Source organism: Triticum aestivum, chromosome 1A, assembly GCF_018294505.1.
Source record: "Triticum aestivum cultivar Chinese Spring chromosome 1A, IWGSC CS RefSeq v2.1, whole genome shotgun sequence".
NCBI classification, from domain to species: domain Eukaryota; kingdom Viridiplantae; phylum Streptophyta; class Magnoliopsida; order Poales; family Poaceae; genus Triticum; species Triticum aestivum.
Window position 1 is genome coordinate 131,354,521 of NC_057794.1, and position 9,037 is coordinate 131,363,557.

Genomic DNA, 9,037 nt, shown 5'->3' on the forward strand with positions numbered 1-9,037 from the left:
CACACGATCACTAACATACTCAGAGTCAGAATATCCAATGAGATCAAAAGCCGAGCCCTTGGGGTACCATAATCCAAGTGTTGGTGTGTGAGCTAGATATCGAAGAATATGCTTCATAGCCTTATGGTGTGATTCCTTTGGTGTAGCTTGAAATCGAGCACACATGCAAACACTAAGCATTATATCTGGCCTAGATGTACATAAGTACAATAAAGAACCAATCATGGAGCGATATACCTTATGATCGAAGTCAATACCATTTTCATCAGTGCACAGATGGCCATTTGTGGGCGTAGGAATTTTGACGCCTTTGCAATCTTGCATGCCGAATTTCCTCAGTACATCCTTGGGGTATTTCTCCTGAGATATGAATATGCCATTGCGTTGTTGACGAATTTGAAGACCTAAGAAGAATTTTAATTCTCCCATCATAGACATTTGATATTCTTCACACTACTAGAAATATACATTTTACCTAGAGCCATTGTCTTTACCTAGAGCTCATTAGCCTACTCAAGGGATAGAAAAGCAATGAACAGTGCCCTCTAGGGAAAGGTGAATATCTATCCAAAAAAATTGTAACTTAAGCTTTCCCTAGGGTGGTGCCACGTACAAACATCAAAACCCAAAAAACACAAAGAGATGCGCCGGTGTGGTCATGTAGATTGGCTCCCGCACTACGCTCGCGCCATTATTTTCCTCCCGCGAAGGTTGGGAACATTGCACAGTGAGAAGAGGAAAGGAAGAAAGGGTGCGTAGTGGAAAAAAATCTATGTGTCTCCTCCAAGCACGCCCCTGTCCCAAACGGTGCTGCCGCCAGAGCAAAATTCCCCTCTCTCAAACCCTCCCATCCCGATCTGCTGCGCCCCGCCCTGGATCGTCCGCTCCGTCGCTCCCCAGCCCGCCCAACTCCGCCGCTCCCCTGCTTGCCTCGCTGGATCGCCCGCTCCGCCGCTCCCCGGCCCGCCTAGCTCCACCGCTCCCCTGCTCGCCCCGCTCTACCGCTCCCCCGCCCGGCCAGCTCCGCCGCTCCCCGCCCCGCCCAGCTCCGCCACTCCCCTGCTCCCGCCTAGCTCCGCCGCTCCCCTCCTCGCCTCACTCCGCCGCTCCCCTGCCCGCCTCACTCCGCCACTCCCTTTCTGTGTACTACATCGTGACCTAGTCACACCATGGTCGCGACGGGCACGGTGGCCCTGGCCACGCCGGCTGGGTGACGGCTTGGTGCCGCTCGCGGTGACTCCATCTGCGATGCCCTCAACTCGTGCTAACTGCGCCACCCTTGACCGTGGTGGCGGTGCCATCCTCGCTGATTGGACGACGACCGGATCTGCCTGCTATTGTAAGCCGCTGCTCTAGTCGAAAAGGTTCTCTCTCCATCTCTCTCACTCTCTGGTTTAGATAGTTTTTTGATTGCTAGTTTAGATAGTTGTAACTGTATATGAGTAGCAAAATTATGAAATTATGATTTGGTTTTAGCATCGAAAGCAAGAAGTGTGTTGTCCACTATTCAGTACATCTTGACGTTGTTTAGTAGCATCGTCAGCACTTGGGGTTGTCAGTTTCAATATCTTGCGTATAAAAGGTGTATGGAAGGTCAAAGGAATAAAAGAAATTTATAGCTAAAAAGGAAATAGAAGAACTGATTGATATGAAGATGCATGAACACATGAATGAGCCATTCAACTATGTAAATTGATGTCAGAATGTAGACAAGATATTTCAACACAGTGAGTAGGAAATATTTCATATAGTCTATCTGTTGAGTTTGTTCACGGCTACTGCAAGTGCATGAATGACAGAAATAGTAGCTTCAGTGATCCATCTTGAATGATGCCATCCTTGAATTTAGGTAAAAGTGGCAGGGCTACTGCATTTTACAATTGCTGTAGTTATGTACATGAAATTTTCTATGTGTTTTACCATTGATGTATAGTTATCCACATGATTATTATATAGTTATCCATGTTGAGCATCGTATGATTTTCTTGTCCACTTTCCATGCGACATTCGTATAATATCAATAGAAGTAGGTATTTCATATAGTCTATCTATTGAGTTTGTTTTCTCTGGCCAAAGCTAGTAGCCTCTGTTTTATGTTATGAATAAATGGAAGTCCTCCAACATCGTTCATTGGTTTTGTACATTTTTTCAGAAACTGACTAGTGTTGGTGTTGTTTGCTTGAAGAAAATGCTCCTGTTCGTGGTGTTGAAACAACAGTTGTCAAAGCAATAGAGAACAAAGACATTGCTCAACTGGAATCAAGTAGGTATTATGATCTGTTCTTTCCATGAATAAATGTCGATTAATGCATTGTTCATCTGTATGATATAGGAACTGGGGTTATTTTTTGTTGGCTGATGAGTGGTTTTCTATTTTAGTGTGTATGATGTATTTTGTGTGGGGATGCGGCTGGTGATTGTAGCAATTCATTTTTATTTCAGATTTAAGTAGAAAACCAGACCATGTATTTGGATGCTCAGTACTCCAAGCACAAGTACCCAACGCTATGCACAAACTAGCACTCCGAGCACAAGTACTCTTAGTTTGTTTGAAGACAAGGGATGGAAAATTGGTAGAGGGGAGCCTAGGATCTTATCACATGAAGAATACAAGACAGCCATGATTTTTATCTTAATAAACATGCCTGAAATGGATGATATTGTGAAGTAAGTTATCTGAATTAGCATTTCTGTTACAACCATCTACAATAAATTAAATTTGGTACTGAAGGTTTAAACAAAAAAATGTAGACAATTTGAATTTGACCAATGGAGGCGTCCTCGACAACCAATTACAAAAGAACTTGATAAACTTAGGCATGATGGTGCTGGTTCAGGAAAACCGAACTTGTTGGATTGGTTCAAAACTTTGGTAAAGCACTATACATACTAGCAAATAAAGCACCCTGTAGTTTTCAATGCCTAATAACTCTATGTACATATATTGTCTTCTTGCAGTGCATAAAGGATGCATCTATTAATAAAGAATTACGCGATCTTTCGTGAGGTTGTAGCATGAGAGTAAAGTCCTATGACATGTATGAAGTTAATGGGTTCAGATTTCGATCATAGAAATATGAAAACCATAAAGAAGGGGACCTTTCTTCTAGAAATACCGGTGTTCTTGCTCTTGGAATAGATGATGCAACCAATGAGGAGCTTGAATACTACGGTGTTATTAAGGACGTCATAGAACTTAAATTTGATGGTGATGAGGACTTCAGTCTTGTGATGTTTGATTGTCACTGGTTTCATCCAACTAAAGGAGTGAGGCATTTGAATAGATTTGGCTTAGTTGAAGTAGCACCTGCGTCAACCAACCCAGCTAATGGGCGTTTTGCTATTGCCAGCCAAGTGTGCTTAGTTTATTATATTCCATATGCTTGCACTTCAGTTGCAAGTCTTATTGATTGGCAAGTTGCTTACAAGGTACCACCTCTAGGCAATCTGTAAAATCCCACACATGATGACTACACAACAGCAACACCCACTAATGCAGATGTGTTCCAGGAGAATAATTTAGAGGCCAGTGATTTCATTGTACAAGTAGGATCACAACTTGACAACTTAACAGTACGTGGTTCAGATGAGTTGGTTGATCCAACCGAATTGTCTCATATTAGCAACCGACATAATTTGGGTGGTGAAAGGATTCAAGAACAAGTTATTGAGGATGAAGACTATGATGAAGTGATCATTGAGGAAATTGAAGAAGATGATGATGATTTCTAGCCCATTTTCTATTTATTATTGTTGTTTCTAATTTGGGTGGTTGAATACTTGGCAACAAACACTTATGTATATGCTATTGTTATGTTTTATCTTGATTGTCTAGTTGATTATAAACTGTTCTTTGTTATCTTTATCTTATTTTTTTCAAGAATCACACGTTACAGGATGACAATTGGAAGAAAAGCATCTCGACTTGCTGTAGCCATCAAACCAGCGCCTATTGCTCGGAACACTACTGCTGCTGATGGCACTTACGATGGGTATGTAAGAGGAGTTTCAGATCTTCCTCCTGCTATTCCAAATAATGAAGACCGTCCAATCATTCGACCCTTTGGCAAGACATATGTCTTATTAATTAGTACTAGTCGTCAACCCGTGCGTTGCACGGCCTTGTTAATTAATATCCCATTCGAATATATATATATATATATATATATTATCAGATAATAATGTGTTTTATGAAATCAGATATGAATGACCCATCTACTGAATCCTCGAGGATTTGAAACATGACATTTCGTAGGAATGTACTTTCGCAAATCTGTTAGTTGGCTGCAACCAGCAATCGTATGTGCCTGTACAGCTAAAAATAGTTTGTGGTGAGGTAATCTGATATAAGTTCTTAAACATGAGGAAAGAAAACATGAGTCAATGACAATTAATATGGATTAGAGTGAGTATTATTTGTCTCATTTCAGTAATATGCAAAGTCTGCTAGTTATTGCCTACTTGCTTAGACCTTAGCATATGGCAAACTTAGCAAATTCTTTTGTTTTCCATAATTATAAACAATTGTTTCCCTTGAAAACTCAATCTAGGAAAAAAAGAATATCCCATATAATTCATATGGTTGACACTTCAAATTAATTGGGTAACGAAAAACAGTTGGTAATTCAAGAAGATACCTTATTCAAGTGAGATTATAAGAAACTAAGAATTGATACAACATGGGGCCTGTTTATGCCCTATAGGGTAACTTCTAGAAAGATTATGTTGAACATTATGGCAAACATCGTTACATATAACTATTTGCACCTGAATCACATATTTGAGCATGTGTAAAATTTAAATTTGGAATGTAGATACTCATTGTATTCTTCATCTAGTATATATGCACAACATCGATGATGGACGAAAGTTTCAAATTTACTTCCATGTTAGGCCCGGATGAGTGCCCCAGATTTTCCTTTTTATATAAGTTTCTCTTGTTTGCTTGGTTATATATAGAGAGCTGTAACACGGTAGAATCATTCCATTACCATATTCTACGGCAGCCAATAATACAAATTATAGTAAGGAAAACCCATCAGTGGATGAGCATTGTCCTTGTACAACTACTGATAATCATAGGCAGGCATTTTTCAGTTACAACTCAAGTTAGAGAAATTATTAATTCTATTATTCATCTATAGTACAGAGACAGAGCTATAATTACTAAAACACGGGATATGTTTCATATCTAACATTAAATAGGAAATCATAGCTCATAAGGCATCGATCCTCACCATGTGGTGTATTCACCCTTGGCCATGACATAGTGCAAGCAACAACTTTGTGTGGGACCTCACCCATATATGCTGGAAGGGGAGGAGAGAAATTAAGGAGACATTGTAACAACATGGATTCCTGGAAGATATGGTGCAGTCTCAATTGAAGGCAGCAGTGGTAATTAACAGAATGACTAAGAGGAAATTTATGGACGGCTTGAACAACCTCAGCAAAACCCTGATTATATAAAACTGCTAATTATGTGTCTTTGCGTACTTATAGTTGGACGTACATGTGCCTTTACATACCTATATGAGTCCTGACCTTGTATGAACGATGCAGCTGCGGGTGTTGATTGATCGACGCTGGTCAGCTGGTGACTACTGCGAACATCCAACCATAGATCACTGGTTGACTTTTTGTCAGACAATCCATGCAAATATACTGGAGATTTCCTTACGGGGAACACAACAAAGAGATAAAATAAGACAACGAATTGGAAGTACTGAACAACAATTGATCTAACAAAAGCACTTGAGAATACTATATAGGCTCCTCATGCTATCAAAGAGATGAAACCAACAGATTTATGTGTTAATCCAGCAGCATCAGAAACTATTCTACTTGACACACTCGTTATTGGGTACAATGAGCTGGACGACGAAGCCTCACAAAACAGCAAGAAATTCGTACCTCTTTAATACTTGAAGTGGAAAACATCAGCACAGCCTAGTTCTAATTAAGTTCAAACAAAATTTAGAACCAAACATTGAATTTTAATGGATTAAGGCACCATCTCAACATGGCACACCTTCTCCTCTTTTGGGGCAGGCTCCACTGCTCTAAAAGACATGAAAAGGGAAGCAATGCTTTCCACTCTAGTGCCCAGGACACATAACATCTTCTATCCAAACCACTTAAATAAGGTACCACAATTCCTGACTTCAGTAAGAAAAATAAAAGAAAACAGTACATCAAGGGTGTCCTTGTATGCCAATTTACTCTCAAAGAAATAGAAATTGTATAATCTGTCATTCTCATTTTTTAAAGTCACAAATCTAGAAGAGGAAATTTCCAAAAGGAAGATTCTCACTAACCTAGTGCAGATGATGGTGATAATTGTTAAGCGAGAGAAATCTGGACAATGATCACATGCTCAGAATTTTCTCAATAAGGTTGGACCAACCATCCTACTGCCTCTTTCTCGGCTCTCGACCATACGACCTGGATATAAAGTGGAACATGCGAACAACACAAACATCCATTAGGTGCCTTATGAAACATCTCACAACTGGTCAAACAACCACCTGCAGCTGGGTATCTCGCTCAAGAATTGACTCTTGTTCATCTATGTGAAATCCAAGACATGGCACATGGCAGAAAAATCCTGGATGAAAAGAAATCAAATATTGGTTTGAGACCAAATAGAAAAGTGATTATAAAATTCAGGGGATAGGAGAAGAACAACTCGTAGGTATTTACAGTGCACACCAATTAAATATATAATGTCTCCTCCAGGGTGATAAGTACCTAAAAAAGGAAAAGATGAATCAAAGTTACAAATATGTAGAGATTACATGCCTTAGAGTGATCAAAAGAAATCGAAGGGCCTATTGAAGGAACGACATATGTACCTGTGTGGCTTTGCGTTGTTTGTGAGACTATGAGCATAACGACTTGCATCTGGCCTTCAGGACCACAACCCATGTGCCAAGGAGTACCACCATCACCCATGCTCCCGTGTACATGCAAGGAACTTAGTCAACAACACCTCCAACTCCTATGCGGCTGGGACGACGGTCTCCTAGATCAAGAACATAGTAGAATTATAGGTGCAGGTAAGGCTGGGATCTATCCTACAACAACGCCATGCTCAGGGACGACGGTCCCCTAGATCAAGAACATGGAAAAATTAGAGGAGCGGATGAGGCTGGGATCCATCCTGCAACGATGCCATGCTACAGATCGGCCATAGCGCTTTGTGTGGTGGAAATCGTCGGCGAGATTTTTTCGTGCCGTCGTCATGGCGCGACCGGCGGCCTCAAGGATGGATGGAGGTGGGGCAACGTGCTGGGAAAACAAAAAGAGAACCGATGGTGGCGGCATGAATTTGTTGTCCAGATTGATAGGGATAGATGGAGTAAAATTTGCTTCCAGTTGTTTTGTCACGGGAAGAGCAAAAGACCGTGGAGCAATTTTTTTCCTTGGCCAATTGAAGAGGCTTCCGAGTCTCTATACGTAATAGTAGATTTTTAGGGCTTGATTGCACGTCTACACGGGACCTAGCGAGGAAAATCCATTGGCCATAGTGGTATTCTAGTTTCAATATTTTTTTTGATGGAAGGCCTGCGCATGATGGTTCCTTCCAAACTCCTTGTACGGGCATGTGCGATCCTATGGCTCAACTTTTTTTTCTTTTTTATGTAAACAATTGCGTATCTAAACCGTTCGATGCTATTCCATATCTCTTTTTTTTCTTGTTGCTTTAGATCTAAACTGCTTCATGCGATTCTTTGCCTATTTTTTTCTTCTCTGGTATAGTAATTGATAGAATATGTGGGTTAATCTACACCGTAATAACTCGGTCCCACCAGATGAACGGTCCGTAAAATCTAATTAATGTGGTAATTTCTTGGGAGTCTGTAATTAGTATAGGTATAGATAAGTAGTTTATTGCTCAGCAATATGTTTTCCTTTTCTAATACTTGTTTTTTTGCATTTACTACCTTCTTTGTAGGCATTGGAAGGACATTCCCGTTGTTCGAAAGGGAAGGCGACCAACAAGTGTATTAACATGCTTTTTGAAAAGTAACCATCCAGGTATTCTGGATTATGATGGTGTGAAGGTGATTGCAACGGAGTGGGAGCATTATCTTGCGGTGAAGGACACAAATGGTCATTCTGTTGCAGAAAAAATTGAAGATGCTTTTTGGGTATAAATTATTTAAATTGCTTTTTTTGGTTGACTAAGGTAATTTGCTCTCCTTTTTATTAAACCATTTGTCAATTCTCATTGTAGCTAAGGTACAAGTATGAAGATGCATACTCACAGAAGGCAAAACAACATGTTCGAAGGTGTTGCAAGTCACTTTTGCCAAGTATATTTTACTATGCAAGAATCCAAGCCATAATTGATCATTTTCGGGAAACTGAGAACACTAGCATGAATGACAAGCTTGCTGGGCAATACTATTTGGATAGAGCTCAGTATTTGGCACAAAGGCAAGGTTGGTTAGGAAAAGAAGCTTGGATTGTTGTAGTTGATGAGTGGTGCAGTGAAGAGTGGATTGCAAAATCCAAGAAATACCGTGCCAATCGTTTCAGCTCAAAGTTCAAGACTCACAAAGGTGGTTCCAACTCCATGACTACTATAAGTCAAAAAATGGTTATCAACTAAACTTAATAGTTTTCTTTATCATCACTTGCCATATGCATAATTATAAATATCTTACAAGTCATGAATCTTGTGCAATGTAGTCCGAGGAAACCGGCGAAGAAGTTAACCAGATTCAGGCTTGGGTGCATACACACAGTGGACAAGAGCACACCTTTAATTCTCAACACAACAGAAGCAACTAAATGTTTGGTATGTGTTTGTTCCCATTCCTAGACAAAAAAAACATAGATAACTATTACTATGTGGATGGCATGTGCTGGGAGAGATTTATGTTAATTTTCAAACATGTAATACTCATTCACTATACAATTGCAATGATTCTTCCTACTTGCATCTAAGTCTGATTCTAGCTAGAACATCCAAAATTATTTTGTAACTTAGTCAATGTTCGTAGTTTTTCAGCAATACCTGAACATTTGT

General features: G+C 40.1%; 1 long non-coding RNA gene across 3 annotated transcripts; it reads right to left on the reverse strand.

Moving 5' to 3' along the window:
• Nucleotides 1-346: 346 nt before the first annotated feature.
• LOC123040704 (uncharacterized) lies at nt 347-7,421 on the reverse strand. Of its 3 annotated transcripts, XR_006418232.1 has the most exons (7): nt 6,855-7,421; nt 6,712-6,750; nt 6,528-6,607; nt 6,318-6,444; nt 5,529-5,664; nt 5,238-5,358; nt 347-404 (listed from the first exon to the last, which is right to left on the reverse strand). It is a non-coding gene; the product is annotated as an uncharacterized lncRNA (long non-coding RNA). The 3 variants fall into 3 exon arrangements; XR_006418231.1 differs by lacking the exon at nt 347-404 and having other exon boundaries at nt 1,069-5,358; XR_006418238.1 differs by lacking the exons at nt 347-404; nt 6,712-6,750 and having other exon boundaries at nt 1,069-5,358; nt 6,318-6,607.
• Between the last annotated feature and the right edge of the window lie 1,616 nt (nt 7,422-9,037).